At 44.4% G+C, this 16,420-nt stretch overlaps 1 protein-coding gene across 2 annotated transcripts in view; it reads left to right on the plus strand.

Moving 5' to 3' along the window:
- Positions 1–16,420, plus strand: part of NEXMIF (neurite extension and migration factor) — a 246,959-nt gene that overhangs the window by 148,178 nt on the left and 82,361 nt on the right. Inside the window, exon 1 of one of the 2 annotated variants that reach the window (XM_054040457.1) lies at positions 3,733–3,758. The exons of the other annotated variant lie outside the window; for it this stretch is intronic. The gene's annotated coding sequence lies outside the window, so the exon portion shown is untranslated. Of the gene's footprint in view, positions 1–3,732; positions 3,759–16,420 lie in introns of those variants that run through there. 2 annotated transcript variants of the gene reach the window in all.

Genomic DNA, 16,420 nt, shown 5'->3' on the forward strand with positions numbered 1-16,420 from the left:
CCCTGTGAAGTAGGCAAGCCTTATCTCCAATTTACAGGTGGCCATTACTTGGGAACAGCAGGAACTGGAGTTACGACTGGATAAATATTACTATTTATGCATTGTGCAAACATGCTCCTTGACCCAGCATTCCTTGCTCTAGACCAGTGTTTCCCAAACTTGGGACACCGCTTGTGTAGGGAAAGCCCCTGGCGGGCCGGGCCTGTTTGTTTACCTGCCCTGTCCACAGATTTGGCCGATCGTGGTTCCCACCGGGTGTGGTTCGCTGCTCCAGGCCAATGGGAGCTGCTGGAAGCGGTGGCCAGCACATCCCTCGGCCCGCATCGCTTCCCACAGCCCCCATTGGCCTGGAGCAGCGAACTGCGGCCAGTGGGAGCCGCAATCGGCCGAACCTGCGGACGGGGCAGGTAAACAAACCGGCCCGGCCCGCCAGGGGCTTTCCCTACACAAGCAGCGTCCCAAGTTTGGGAAACACTGCTCTAGACTGTAACATTGGTCCCATGATGGAAGTAGGTGGAGTTCCCAACCTGCTTTAAACAGAATCTGTGGACAGAGGGCTAGATCCTCAGCTGGTGTAACCCAGCATGGTTTCATTGACTTCAATGAATCTGTTATTTGACACCAGATGAGGAGCTGTCCCACTATATTTAGTGTAAACTTAACCCCTTCTTGGGAGTTCTCTTCATTCTTGTTATCTGAGTTTCCATTGAAAACCTCCACCTCAACTTTCTTGGCTCTTCCTAGGATTTCCCTGTGGAGTTCTCTCTGCCCTAGCCACTAGTGATCTCTTTCCCAGAGAGCCATCCTATATCCCTAGTGGATTTAACAAGCTGAACCTGCCATAATGATTCAGCAGGAGTCAATCAACATCTCCATGCTGGGTTCCAAAACCTGCTAACAGAGTGCACGCAAAAAGAGCCTGCCACCCTGTTACTACTACTATGACTTCTCGTCCTCTTCCTCCCACCCTCTGGGGTTGGGTCGTTGCATACGCATCCACCATTTTTGTCTGTCTAAGGCAGCACTAAGGTCCACCTACTTACTGTCTTCTTTGATGCAATCCATTCATCACCTCTTTAACTTTCCTCGAGGTCTCATTCCTACCACCCTCTCCTGCCATGATGCTCTCTTTGCAGGCCCTCTTCATTCATCCTGTGTATGTACCCGAACCAGCAAAGTTGCACTTCCTGGATTATGTCTTCCACATCATGGACTTTGCCTTACATCCTAATGCTTCGATTTCAAAATCTGTTCCTTTGTGTAACACTTTTTATTGCTCAAAAGTAGTTTATTTGCCACCCTGTTATGCTTGGCATAAAAAATGTTCCATGTCATAATAGTACATGTATATATAGAGAGAGAGAGAGAGAGATATATAGATATACACTTCCTTTTCTTATACCATTTCAATAGCTAACCAAATCCCCCTAATTTTTTCTCACTGTATTTCAGTGGTATGAATGTACATAAAAATTATAGCAAAGACATCATTTTTTAACAGCTGTGTTTAGTTGAATAACAGATTTAGAAAGTGCAGATTTTAATTAATCTGTGTTTTCTGCTGGGATTTCAGCACCATGTGATTTACTTTTCATGGTTGAAAAGTGTAATTGTAGTTTTTCTCTTTAGCTGCAAGTTTATCATCCCAAAAAAATTTTCCTAAAGAAAACTCAATATGAAATTAATGGTACATAGTAGGTAGTATAGATAATACACTAGATCTAAATGCTAGTGGTGGTGATTGAGAGTAAGAATAAGTCAAACAGCACGCTTTTTTCAATGATGCTGCATCTTTTCCTTGTCATGCTATTGCTACATCAAGTCATGGCGCATGAATGTGATTGTTCAGAAACCAAAGTTTGGGTATGAGAAATAGCATCAGTACAGAACTGGAGTTCTGTAGGAAGAGTTGGATTGCAGGAGAACAGTCAGATATCCACTCCTTGCTGTTTAGAACTCAGCAGGGATCCTGGTTGAATAGAAATAAAGAACAAGCTATTGAAGAAAGGTCAGAGAAAGGGGTATTTTTCCTGTGTGTAACATCATAAAATCTGCATGTAATGAAAGGAGAAAGGTAGTGGGGATATTGTAATAGAACATTTTATTAATATAACATTATTAGCATAATGAAGTGCTAATAAAGAGACTTATTTCCGTTGCTCTCACTGTTGTTGTAGCACTGGCTTATAAGCCTTAGGATTCTGGCCAAAGAAATGCTTAGGAGGAGGTATATGTGTGTTTGTTTGTGTGTGTATGTGACTGTCTTATATATAATGGCAATAGCAATGTAATAAATTGCAGAGCCATGTGATAAATTACATTTATCATGCACCATTGATATCTCATTAATCTATCTCTGCTGGAACTTATTCTAACATTCCAAACATATGAACAGCTTCAAAGAGCTCCTATTTATTGGCTTTTTTAATCAACCTGCCATAGAAATGTTTCTTTTGTTTCCCACCAGAGGATCACTCTTGCTTTGGGGGAAGTTTCTCTGGGCTGGATACATAGCTCTTGGTCTGGATTCTGCCTGTGAGGTGACACACAATAGCCACAATGTACTAGAGAACTTGCTCTACACAGACTCTGCTCCCAGGAGCTTGCAATGTAAGTGCTTGAACCTGAAAATGCTCCAGGAAGTGAGATATCCATAGCCCCACTCCCAAATAAGAGGCCCTCAGTTAGCTACAACTTGCCTCGGGGAATGATGATGTTGGATTAGATGGAGGGAAGTTTGCACAAAATAAGGTATTGAAGAGGTTCTTTTCCAAAGGTCTGCATCATTTTAGTCGTATTGAATTTACTTATTTTAATTTTATTAGGTTGGCATGGAATTTGACATCTTCAAGGCTTTATGTGCAAAGCTAACCATGTCTGAAGAGAGGCAGCACATTTTAGATTGAGTGTAATCTTGGGATGGGTGCTAATCTGAATAACATCAAAAAATTGTGATGTTTTTTAAAACGTATTTAATTAATTATTTTCCCTTTCATCTTGCCAAAACCCTGCATGAGTTCCTTCATTCTTCGACAAATATAGATAGACCCAGTTGCATATAGGCAGGCAGGCAGGCATGCACACACACACTCTCAGCAGAAGGGCCAAACCTAGAGTCAGAATCACAAATGCCTGAAATATTGAGGGAATTGTTGCAGAGCTTGTGAACAGTGAAAGGTCCTAACTAGTCAGCTTGACTATATAGTAAATTGGATGATGCTGAGGTTCCAGTTATACTAATGTAATGTCCTAGCTTTGTTTATGTGAGTGAGTGAGTGTTGTTACTCTCTAGTAGGCAGGCCCACAAAAGAGAGAGAAATTACTACAAAGCAGGGACGTTCTCCTTTTGCCCAAGTGAGGTTATGTTTTAAGATGCTAAAGGACCAAGGGGTTTTAGTCCCAGCTCCGTGCATTTGTATGACTTGTATATCAGTTCTGTTTATTGTCTGCATGGTTTCTTTTTAGAGCCCTGGATACTTCAGCATGCCATTGCTCCCATACACGCCAGAGTGGGTGTACGATTCCTTCAGTGGAAGGGGCAGCTGTTCATTAAAAATCAGATTTATTAACAATCTCCTCCCCCCAAAAATCTTTGCTTACACTGAGTTTAGGTTGCTAGATTTCATGTTGCATGAACCCAGACCATAAAAAGAGGAAACATCTACCCTGCACTCATCAGTTCTCCTTCTCACCCTCAACTACCTACTTTTCACCACCAGGTATCCAGGTGGTTCCACCCTCATCTTGGACACCTACAGGTATCATTGAACTCTAACCTAGTTTCCTGTGTTTTGATGATTAATATCGGGTTAATGTGGCTTTCATAAATTGCCTTTCCATGCAGTTTGGTATGTGGTTTTGTATTGGTGTATGCATGAACGGTAAGTGAGGGGTGATGTCAGGTTGCACACGGCAGCTCTGACAGTTTTCTGTAATGCTTAGGGAAGCATGTGTGAACAGCTGATCCATGCTTATAATTGCTCTAGAGTTGGTATGAATTTTTATGTAGAAATTACACTGTTCAAATCGGTGCATGTATGTGCTCCTTTGTTTATTTTACTTGTGGTTGGAACTATAGCTCCATGTTAGTTAGCACGAGTGTGGACATAATGAGAGATGGGGGTGATGGAAATGTATTGATGAGGCTGAAACCATGTTTATACATACAGTGCTGTAGTGGAAAACATGAGTAGTGTGTAGATGGGGTCCTGAATTACTTAATTACCCATCTCCTTGGTTTTCACACTTTGGGTTGGTGAGATACTCAGTCTCACTTCCCCTACTGGCCATAGGAGCCACATTCCTCCCCCGTGTTCCCTGTTGTGCCTTGTATCCTGCATACCTCCCTTCCACAAACAGCCTGAATGGCTTCCAAGTTAGTACAGCACCTTTCCTTCAGTCTCTAACATTAACTGGCGCCTACAAGCCAAGGGGAGGAGTGAATTCGAAATGCCTGGGATAGCTAGGTGATGCTGCTTATCACTTCTTCCAAGTGCATTACAAATGTTAATTATTATTAGCTGTTGTAAACACCCTGCAGGGGTGGTGAGAACTGTTACCCCCATTTTACCTATGCAGAACCTGACACCAGGAAAAGTGAACTAAGTCTGAATAAAGAACTTAGTCCACTCTATGCATCCGAAGAAGTGGGCTGTAGCCCACGGAAGCTTAGGCTGAAATAAATTTGTTAGTCTCTAAGGTGCCACAAGTACTCCTGTTCTTTTTGCGGATACAGACTAACACGGCTGCTACTTTGTAATAAGTCTGAATAGTGAATTGGTGGCAGAGCCAGGATTAGAAGAGAGGAATTTCTGACATGTAGGCCCTGTGCTTTCCTCCTGACTCCATTGAGGAAATTAATTCTTCCTCTATTTTCTGTTCTGTATACAAACAAATTGCATGCAGCAAGTAGCCATCATTATAAGATTTCTCGTGCTTAAAAATGTACAAAAGCCTTTTATTCTCAAAGACTAAAAACCACAGCAGATTATGCTGACATCCCAGGACATTGCAACTACTACTTTTGGGCTTGTTAAAATAATTGTATATCAAGTAAATCCATTCACAAGTGCCCATATGTGCACCAGTTCCTTGTTGTGCCATTGTCCTTTACACATTTGTAGAATCTCTGTGGAGGTTGGATAAAGGTCATTGCAAATTTTAAATAAGAAAAATGTTTTGCCTTGCATATGTTCCTGCATAATAAACTGTCTCTTTGGAATAACTTGTTTTGTGTCTTTGATGGATGGTGCAAATGAATTCTAGTAAGGTCAGTACTAGACAACCATATTTACTTACAGCTTTGAATATCTTACCTTAAAGGGACCCAACTGTAATTAACAAGTCTGAAAATTGCCCTACCCTTAAAATAATTATTTGTATCACCGCAGCACCTTGGATCCCTAAGCATGGACCAGGACCCCATTGTGCTAGGGCCTGTACAAAGAGAACAAAAATAAATGCTTTTACAGTTCACTTGATTACTGGAGTGTTGTTTTAAAAAGAAGAAAAAAAAAAAAAAAAAAAAGCTTTCCAAAATGAGGACTGCAGCCCTCTTAAAGTTCCAGCTCCCGTACTGGCATTGCTGCCTATGGTTTTACTTTGGCATGATTTGAATATATGCCACACCATGGAGCCAGTGGAGATTCCAGTTTAATATGCTACAGCGATTGCAGCCCAGTGAATTTTTTTTCAGGTAGCCTTAGTTGTACGTGTTCTTCTGAGGTGCATAGGCCCTGAGATGTTGTATATGTTGGGCTGTTCAATGGGCCGACTTGCTCAGTGGAGAGTTTGGCCCAAGCAAAAAACCAAGTACAACAAATAATGAGAGAAGCCACCTGCATGCAGCAGGGAATTGCTCACAGGCTGGGGGGCTCATGAAAGCAAACTGGGCCGGCACTCATTGCTGAGCCTGGTTCTTCATCACCAACTCCAGCTTTTCAGGGAAGTCACTCCAGGAGCACAGGTCCTGAGCTTGGCTGTCTGCCTCTCTCTCTTCTCTCCCCTTGCCTCAGCGTTGAGTTGTCTGAGTTTTGGAGGCAACTAGGGAAAAATCCTCCTGCTCGGACTGATTGAAAAGCGTTTGAGTTGAAAGGAGAAATCTCCTCCCTTCCCTTCTGATAGCTATTTTCTGGTAGGGGGGAAATTCCAAAACTAGTGTGGTTGGAGTGAGGCAGATTTGGTGACACCAATACTTGGGCAGAGGGCAAGTTAGGTGACCTCAGAAAGCTGAAATTGCCATTATGTTGTTGTTTCTGAAGGCAAAGTACCTCCTGTGACCAGGAAGTAACCTCTGCAGCCCAGGTAGCTCACACAGCCTTCATTGACAAATAGAGCCTTTGGAGAGCATTTCAAATCTCTGTTGCTTCCTAAGAATGGACCCAGCAGGAGGGCAATGGGGGAGTGTGATTTACAGGTGCTTGTGTGACGTGCACATGCATGGCTGCATTGTAGATTTTTTTTTTTTCACTCAGCAGATAATATTTATTTTTGTGTGTGCATGCACGCGTGCACGCGCACATGTTTTTACATCCAGGAGGGCATATTAAAACACAACCCGCTCTCTGTTGCTTGCATTCCAATTCATTGCAGATAATGAGGGACCATGTGTGTAACCCAAAAAGAATTTGCCCGGATAGGTTTAATTTTGGGCCCTTCAACCTTGATAATCTCTTTTAAACAGCTGGCAAGGGAAATTTACTTTCCTGCCATTCTTCACAGAGTGTGTAAGAGCTGATTGCAAAAACTCCCTTCCCCCAGCTGCCTGGACTAAGAATGGAGGGGGGAAGCCAATTTTGAAAGTGCAAGCGAAAGACTGTGGAAAAGAATGTAGCACTTGCAAAGGCTGGTAAAAATGGATGCTCCTCCCCCCCCAGCGGACAAGTGTTACCTATGGCTATTAATAAGCTGCTCAAAGAGAACTCCTGCTTTTATAGTAATGACCAGAGAATATTTCCTGAGCAGCTAAAATCATTGAATATAAAAATATTGTACGACCTTTGTCCAAGTGCTGGAGCATGCATTTCTAATGCTGCTCTTGAATGAGAACGTTTTGTCTTGCACATGGAGTGGGTCCTCTGAGTTGCTTTTCATTTATTGTGGTATGAAATGAAGAAGGTGCTATTGGTACATATTATTTTTCATGCTCATATAATATCAGGAAATGCTGTCATGAATAAAGGGGTTAGACTGTACAACTGAAAAGCTGAAGAGATCCTTTAATTGGATTCTTTAATACAGTTTGTCACTTTGGTGTCTGAAGAGTGCAATGATATTTTTGTTTCATGTTCAAAAATATGACTTTATAGAATGGATTTCATTTGTTGCTATTAGAGGAGTTTGGTTATACTTACTGGCTGTTATCACAAGGTAACTCCCATTTACATTATATTTATTAATAGTGATGCTATCAGTAGAACTGTTTCAGGTGCATAGTCAATCCTCCAATACATCTCTGTTTTTGGGGGGGGGGTTTTGCAGTAGTTGAATTTTTGGGACAGGGGCCATCTAATATACTGTTTGTACAGCACCTAGCACAGTGGGGCCCCACTTCTGGTTGGCCCATAGGCACTACCATAATAAACATGCTAATAATAATAATAATAATAATTTCTGGCTCAAGTGTTTTCTAGCGCAACTTGAAGATTTCTAGTTATTTTGATTCTGCGCCCTTTCATAGAAGTGAGTTCTATTCTTGAGATAATATGACAATGAAAAGGCTATTTTTTCCTGCTACTTAAATTGAAATGATATTGTTTCCATTTCTATTGATCATTTTCTAGCCTTATCGCTGCTGGATAATCAATAACATGACATGTGACAGGCTAGAATCCAATGTTAAAAGTGTGTAATAGAGTCAGATGATCTCAGTGGATTTAAGAAGGGGATGGATAATTTCATAGCCAATAATAACACTGTTAATAAGAGCAATCAATTCACATGCTTCAGGGCAGTAGCTGATTGCTGCAGAGATCAGAAAAGAAGTGTCCTCACAGTTCCCTACACTGTGCAGTTGGCCAGGAGCAGTAAAGGGATTATATTACTTTCTTCAGAAGGCATAGCCACACTGCTAGAGGCTGCATGCTTGACTTGATGGATCATTGAGCCAGTCTGGTATGGCAAATTCTTTGTGTCTATCATTTAAATGTAGAATCACACTTATAATCAAAGCAGAAAGCTTAAGACTTGTCAGCATTTGAAAATAATAAGTGGCTATTGTCATCAGGAATATTGTCTCTGTTAATCACTTTGGGAATAATATCCATGGTAGTGGGACTGTACTAGGCAGCAAAGAGTTTTTGCAAGTGATGAGACACAGTGTGATAGAGCCTGATCTCATTTCCACCAGAGTAAATCTTCAGTAGCTCCACAGATTCTGATCTCCATTTACACTAGAGTAAATCGGGGTCCTATGTTCTCTACGGTGCATTGATACATTTCAGTTTTAGTAGTTGCAGACTATGCCAAACAGCATCAATACCCTTGCTAGGTAAGGGTGAGTCCCCACTGTCTCTTACACAGTATTTCTGCAGTCACTGAGATGTTGCTTATTACAAAGTGGACAAGAATAAGTATTTTGCCTCTCTAAAACGTCCAATATCCATAATATGTAGGCATTGGTACAAGGCTGTTTTAGTTTTCAAATATGCTGAGCTAATGGCTTTTCATGCAAGCTTTTCTCCTGAGAAGTTTGCAGGAATATTAAACATGTTTTAACTCCATTTAGTCCCAGCATTTAGTTTCTGGATTTATGTTGTCCCACTTGTCTTTCTGAAATTCTGAGCTTTTCTTTTCTCTGCAACCATTTATTTAAAATATGTTTTACCTATGATATCCAGAACAGGATGTATCATCCATGATTTGTATCATGGGTTTGCAGTATAAAGGGGATGTGTGTGTATGGCATTCTAGTTATTTATTATTTTTAATATTTACATCACACTGTTAATGGGCACAGTCTTTATGCTACTATATATCCTGGAACAACAATAATCAGGATTAGTGCCCAAACTCACCCACACTCTTGGAGTTCTTTTATATTAGCAGTTGAAATAACAATAACACCAAATAAAGCTCCGTTTCTGCCCTAAAATAGGCTGTTCCTAAATTTCCCAAAAGGGCCTCTCTGTCTCAGAAGCTTTAATCCCTCTGCTCAGAGAGCCACTCCCACCTATAGAGCCAGGGTGGAGTTAAGGAGCTGCACCTGCTATAGCAAATTAGTAAGAACTTGGTGCAAACTTCTATGTAAATAAGGCCTAAATTAGCATGTCCGTGTAGGGTTCCAACACCTGCGAACAGGGTGTGTCAACAGAAGACACTGCCATTCTATTATAAGCATCTTCAGTTTGCATGGTGTTTTTCAGAAATAAAAGACCCTGCTTCCCAAAATCTTCCTGTCTGAAGATGAAAATCTTGCAAAGTGCTGAGTGCCTGTTTGACTTTAATGAGAGCTGAAAATACTGGGACCAGGCACTAGGTGTTTAATTAGCCAACCATAAGAAATGAAGATAACAGACAAAGAAAGGTGAAGTAAGGAATGAGGGATGGGCATTACAGCAAATAACGATAATGAGGTAGATGCTATGTTGTACATGTTTGTCATTTCAAATGTTTTTCATTGGTTTTCTGTTTTATTTTATCCTTTTGCATCCTCTGTGATGGAAAGGACAAAAATGACAGAACTAGCCTTGACTCCTGAATTTGAAAACGGATTTCTCAACCACTAGCAACCCTAGGTGCAAATTAGGTATGATGGAAGCTTTGCATGAGTCTCTTTCCTGTCAGCAAAGAGTAGCTGTCCATACATGGCAGCCCACAGTCCATATTTGCTTTTGCATTTTTCTTTCATAGCATAGCTTCATTTAAAAAAAATTCAACCAAATCTGTGGCTAATTATTGCAGCCTAAGTGCTGGCACGTTATTTGCCAGTAGAAGTGCATCCATTCCACAGCACAAGGGGCAAGGACCCCCAAATTCAGAACAATCATGATTTACTGAGCAGCTTGGGCAAAGTGCATTTGTTGCCTTGGAAACAAATAGCAGCAGTGAACAACTAAATGAAATTTATGGAATCAACTTCAATAATTCTTGATTATAAATGTGCACAAACATACAGAATTTGATGAAGACACATAGTATGCAGATGTGAGGGATGATAGTAAGTTATATAACTGCTTTGGATACATTTTTGGACTGCCAAGAACATGTTCTCTTTAATTTCTTTCCTGAGAAAACTGTCTGTTTCTTTTCATAGCTTTGGCATTTAATTTTAATTTTCAGGGTATGTTTTAGCTTAATTGGCACACTGGATGATTACAGTGTGTTGTTTTGTCTTTTGCAAACCCTGATTCAAATCTAACTCAGGATAAAAATAAAATTCAGACTGTAGAGTGAAATGTAGTGCAATGTCACACTCCAAATAGTATGTGAAATATATAAAATATATATATATATTTATATAGAACATCTCTCCTTCCCCACACCTTGTTGTCATATCCATTAGGAGAAATGGATGATATTATGGTTAAAGTACAGATCTACCACAGTCATTCAGGTCATACAGATAGTCTGTATATTTATATATACATAAAGATATGTATATTTCCAGCAGAGAGAAGAAATCACAGCTAGGTTATATTTTTTTATTGATGCCTCTGCTTTTACCTTATAGATTGATAGAAGTTCAGGAAGATTAACAGACTTACCTAAGGACTATGCAGTGAATCATTGGTCTAGTCCTCACTGGAATTCAGTACATTTTCATGGATCTCGTGCCTGTATCCACCCCATTGCCTGATTTTCATCTTTCTCCGGGAGGTTGGGAGGAGCACTGAAGAGCCTAATTTTTCCCCTTCCCATGACACCTATGTGGCCAAGACTTAATGCTGCAGCCATCACCCTTCAAGCCAAGAAGGACTACACATATAGACAGTGGGTCTCTCTCTTCTCTTTAAAAGTCATATGTGGTCAAGACATGTTGTCTCTGCAGAACTTCCAGGGCTCTTATCAGTCTGGGGTCTTAGAGGCCAGGAACCAAACCTGGGTCTCCGACAGGGGGATACTTAAATCATAAACTCCTATAAACTGTCTACTTAAATTACAGGAAAACTCCGCAGGAAAGAGATCTTTTGCCTTTAGCATTCCTGAAGTGCATAGCACAATATTGATGCTATATCAGGCCTTGTCTACACTACGAGAGTAGTTCGATTTTACTTAAATCGAATTTTTGGAATCGATATTGCAAAGTCGAACGTGTGTGTCCACACTAAGGACAGTAATTCGACTTTGTGAGTCCACACTAACGGGGAAAGCGTCGACATTGGAAGTGGTGCACTGTGGTCAGCTATCCCACAGTTCCCGGAGTCCCCGCTGCCCATTGGAATTCTGGGTGGAGCCGCAAATGCCTTCTGGGTAAAAAAAAGGTGTCCAGGGTGCTTTTGGGTAACTGTCGTCATCCGTCCATCACTCCCGCCCTCCCTCCCTGAAAGCGCCGGCGGGAAATCAGTTCGCGCACTTTTCTAGTCAGTGACAGCGCGGACGCCACAGCACTGCGAGCATGGAGCCTGCTGCAACCATCACTGCAGTTGTGGCCGCTCTCAACGCCTCGCAACTTATCATACACCTTTCCCTGAGGCAGATGCAGAAAAGTCAGGCGAGGAGGCTACGTCAACGCGGTGATGGCCTGAAGTCTGAGAGTAGCACAGACCTCTCAGAAAGCAGGGGACCCAGCGCCGAGAACATCACGGTGGCAATGGGTCATGTTGATGCCGTCGAAAGGAGATTCTGGGCACGGGAAACAAGCACTGAGTGGTGGGACCGCATAGTGCTGCAGGTCTGGGATGAATCCCAGTGGCTGCGAAACTTTCGCATGCGGAAGGGAACTTTCCTGGAACTTTGTGAGTTGCTGTCCCCTGCCCTGAAGCGCAATGACACCCGGATGCGAGCAGCCCTGACTGTCCAGAAGCGAGTGGCCATAGCCCTGTGGAAGCTTGCAACGCCAGACAGCTACCGGTCAGTCGCGAACCAGTTTGGGGTGGGCAAATCTACCGTGGGGGTTGTTGTGATGCAAGTAGCCAAGGCAATCGTTGATGTACTGCTGCCAAAGGTAGTCACCCTGGGAAACGTGGAGGCGATCATAGATGGCTTCGCAGCGATGGGATTCCCAAACTGCGGTGGGGCCATAGATGGAACTCACATCCCTATCCTGGCACCGGAACACCAGGCCAGCCAGTACATTAACAGAAAGGGATACTTTTCCATGGTGCTGCAAGCACTGGTGGACCACAGGGGACGTTTTACCAACATCTACGTGGGATGGCCGGGCAAGGTTCATGACGCTCGTGTTTTCAGGAACTCTGGTCTGTTTAGACGGCTGCAGCAAGGTATTTACTTCCCGGACCACAAAATAACTCTTGGGGATGTGGAGAATGCCTATAGTCATCCTCGGGGACCCAGCCTACCCGCTAATGCCCTGGCTCATGAAGCCCTATACTGGCGCCCTGGACACTGAAAAAGAACTCTTCAACTACCGGCTGAGCAAGTGCAGAATGGTGGTGGAGTGTGCTTTTGGCCGTCTCAAGGGGAGATGGAGAAGCTTACTGACTCGCTGTGATCTCAGCGAAACCAATATCCCCATTGTTATTGCAGCTTGCTGTGTGCTCCACAATCTCTGTGAGAGCAAGGGGGAGACCTTTATGGCGGGGTGGGAGGTTGAGGAAAATAGCCTGGCTGCTGATTACTCACAGCCAGACAGCCGGGCGATTAGAAGAGACCAGCGGGAAGCGCTGTGCATCCGGGAGGCTTTGAAAGCAAAGTTCCTGAGTGAGCAGGGTAACCTGTGACTTTAAAGTTTGTGTATTGAGAAGCTAAACCTGCCCCCATTTCTTTGCCCAGTTAATGTTGACTATCCTATCCAGTTACATACCCCCTTCACCCCACTTCCAACACACGTTTCAAAATAAAAATAGTTCTACTTTGTTAAAGCACACCGTTTTCTTTAATACTGTATTCGCGGGAATTTTTTAAAACTGGGACGCAGACTGTGGTGCGGAGCGGGTGTACTGTAGTGGCGCGAATGCAGCTTCTAAACTCAAGGATTGACAGGCTCCGCTGCGGTGGGATGGTTGTTTCAACGGAGCCTGTCACCCCTCCTGATAGGGACTGTGTGTATGGGGGGGTCTATGTGACTTTGTGGCAGGGGGAGGACGGTTACAGATCCCCTGCTGTGTGGCTCTGTGATCCTGCCTAAGGACCGCCGCTTAAGATCTGTAACTGCCCTCCCCTGCCACAAAGTCACAGAGCAACCCACCCCCCACCACATAACATGAAAACAACCTCCCAGACTAACCAGGGTAACTGGTCACTGCATCACTGCACTATGTATGTGCCCTGCTGCTGTGCCTGCCCCCGACTATATACCCTGCCAAAGGTGACTGTCCTGTCGAATTACCAACCCCCTATCCCCCCCTCCTGCAAAAGAACATGATGGAAACAGTAGTTAACAGAAACGTATTTTTTATTATCAACCAAACATGGAACTGGGAAAGTGAAACTTGGACGGGGGCTTGTGTCAGGCGGGAAGGAAAGAACTTGTCAAATTTTGGGGAATGAGAGCCTTCTGCTGCTCGAGCTCTCTGCAGGGGTGGAGTGAGAGTTAGCAGGGACTCTGCCGCCTCTCCTTCTGTGCACTTTGGGTGAGGGGAGTATGGGACTTGGTGGCGGGGGAGGGCGGTTAGAGATGGACTGCAGCGGGGCTCTGTCCTCCTGCCTCCGTTCCTGCAGAACATCCACAAGGCGCCGGAGCGTGTCCGTTTGCTCCCTCATTAGTCCAAGCAGGGTTTGAGTCGCCTGCTGGTCTTCCTGACGCCACCTCTCCTCCCGATCCATGTTGGCTTGGTGCATTCGGGTCAAGTTCTCCCGCCACTGGGTCTGCTGTGCTGCCTGGGCTCTGGAGCAGGCTATAAGCTCCGAGAACATGTCCTCCCGTGTCCTCTTCTTCTTATGCCTAATCCGCGCTAGCCTCTGGGAGTGTGATGACAGGCTAGGTTGTGAGACAGTCGCAGATGGGGCTGTGGGAATGGGAAAAAGGGAGTGAATTCCTCAGAAAGATAAATGTAGTTGTGAACAAAGAACATAGTCTTTCTCTGTTAACAAGACCATGCACAGCACCTCTCACATGCGCACTCAGCACAAGGTCGAATTCTCGGCCTTCGCATTCAGTGCCTGGGGTCTTCTACAGCACATTTGAGAAGCCTCTCAGGAGAACGGAATTTCTGTTGCAGGCAGACATGGTAAGCCGTAGACTTGTGGCAGCTTAAAACTTTAATATTAGCAATGGCCTCATTTCACATTGAAATCAATGTCGGTCCCTGCTGCCAGCAATTCGGCAAGCAGGAAGTCTGCTCCTGTCCCACACCCTCGCGGCTGTCCCCGGGAACGATCCCTTTCGGCTGCCCCTCTCCCGCCTCCACCGCGTGGCTGCAAACCAGCGGTTACAGTTCTGTAAAGGAACGGCAAAGCAGTCCCAACACTAACATTCCCCTACCTCATTCAAAGCAGGTCATCATGAGCGACATCACCCTCATGAGGATCTCTGACAGCGAGAAAGAGAGAATGCTCCGGGAAAGCCTGCAAAGACCAGGGCCGTATGCCGCCATGCTGTGCAGAGCAATGATTCCAGAGTACTTGATAGTCTCGTGGCGTGGCAACGTGTCCTACTACGGAGGACCCAATAAGGCCGCTCTCCCCAAGAACCTAATGCAGCGGATTTCCAATTACCTCCAGGAGAGCTTCCTCGAGATGTCACAGGAGGATTTCTGCTCCATCCCCGGACATATAGACCGCATTTTACTGTAGCTGCTGTAGCAGTGACTAACCAGTAGAGCGGCTTGGGCAGGACAATCATGCAAAACCGGACATTGCTAGATTTTTTTTCAATAGTTGCACTGCCCATGACTGAACCGTTAAGCTAATCAAACTAATCATGAGAAACCCATTTTTTAAATTGTTAATATTCCTGTTCTGTTACAAATAAATGTTTAGATTTTTACAACACTTACTGGCTGATCCTTCCCCAGATTCTGTGTCCGGGGTAACGGCTGGGGAGGGTTGGTAGGGGATCTCTGTAAGGGTGATGAAGAGATCCTGGCTGTCGGGGAAATCAGCGTTGTGAGCGCTGTCGACTGCCTCGTCCTCCTCATCTCCTTCCTCATCTTCCCCGTCCGCTAACATGTCCGAGGATCCAGCCGTGGACACTATCCCATCCTCAGAGTCCACGGTCACTGGTGGGGTAGTGGTGGCGGCCGCACCGAGGATGGAATGCAGTGCCTCGTAGAAACGGGATGTCTGGGGATGGGATCCGGAGCGTCCGTTTGCCTCTTTGGTCTTCTGGTAGCCTTGTCTCAGCTCCTTGATTTTCACGCGGCACTGCGTTACATCCCGGCTGTATCCTCTCTCTGCCATGTCTTTAGAGATCTTCTCGTAGATCTTTGCATTCCGTCTTTTGGATCGCAGCTCGGAAAGCACGGACTCATCGCCCCACACAGCGATGAGATCCAAGACTTCCCGATCAGTCCATGCTGGGGCCCTCTTTCTATTCTGAGATTGCACGGCCATCACTGCTGGAGAGCTCTGCATCGTTGCCAGTGCTGCTGAGCTCGCCACGATGTCCAGACAGGAAATGAGATTCAAACTGGCCAGACAGGAAAAGGAATTCAAATTCAAATTTTCCCGGGGCTTTTCCTGTGTGGCAGTTCAGAGCATCCGAGCTCGTACTGCTGTCCAGAGCGTCAACAGAGTGGTGCACTGTGGGATAGCTCCCGGAGCTATTAGCGTCGATTTCCATCCACACCTAGCGTAATTCGACATGGCCATGTCGAATTTAGCGCTACTCCCCTCGTCGGGGAGGAGTACAGAAGTCGAATTAAAGAGACCTCTATGTCGAACTAAATACCTTCGCAGTGTGGACGGGTGCAGGGTTAATTCGATGTAACGGCGCTAACTTCGACATAAACGCCTAGTGTAGACCAGGCCTCAGTGAGAAATATTAAATGAGCAATTACATGTGGCCCATATCACATGGCCGTTTTAATTTCAGTCTTCTCTGATCCTTTATCTCCTTTGCTCTTGTCCTATCCTAGAAGATAGTTGGGCTGCCTTTTTTTTTTTTTTTTTTTTTTTTTTTTCAGAGGCAGTGCCAGTGCTGCTGTAGGATTCTCAGGCTATGTCTACACTATGGGACACCGCTGTAAGGTCTCCCGTGTAGCCGCTCTTTGACTGCAGGAGAGAGCTCTTCTTCCAGCATAATTAAACCACTCCCAACGAGCGGCATTAGCTGTGTTGGCAGGAGAGCCTCTCCTGCTGACATAGTGCTGTCCACACAAGCACTTTTGCAGGTGAAACTTACGTTGGTCAGAGGTGTGGT

The sequence above is a fragment of the Malaclemys terrapin genome, chromosome 9 (genome assembly GCF_027887155.1).
Source record: "Malaclemys terrapin pileata isolate rMalTer1 chromosome 9, rMalTer1.hap1, whole genome shotgun sequence".
NCBI classification, from domain to species: Eukaryota; Metazoa; Chordata; order Testudines; family Emydidae; genus Malaclemys; species Malaclemys terrapin.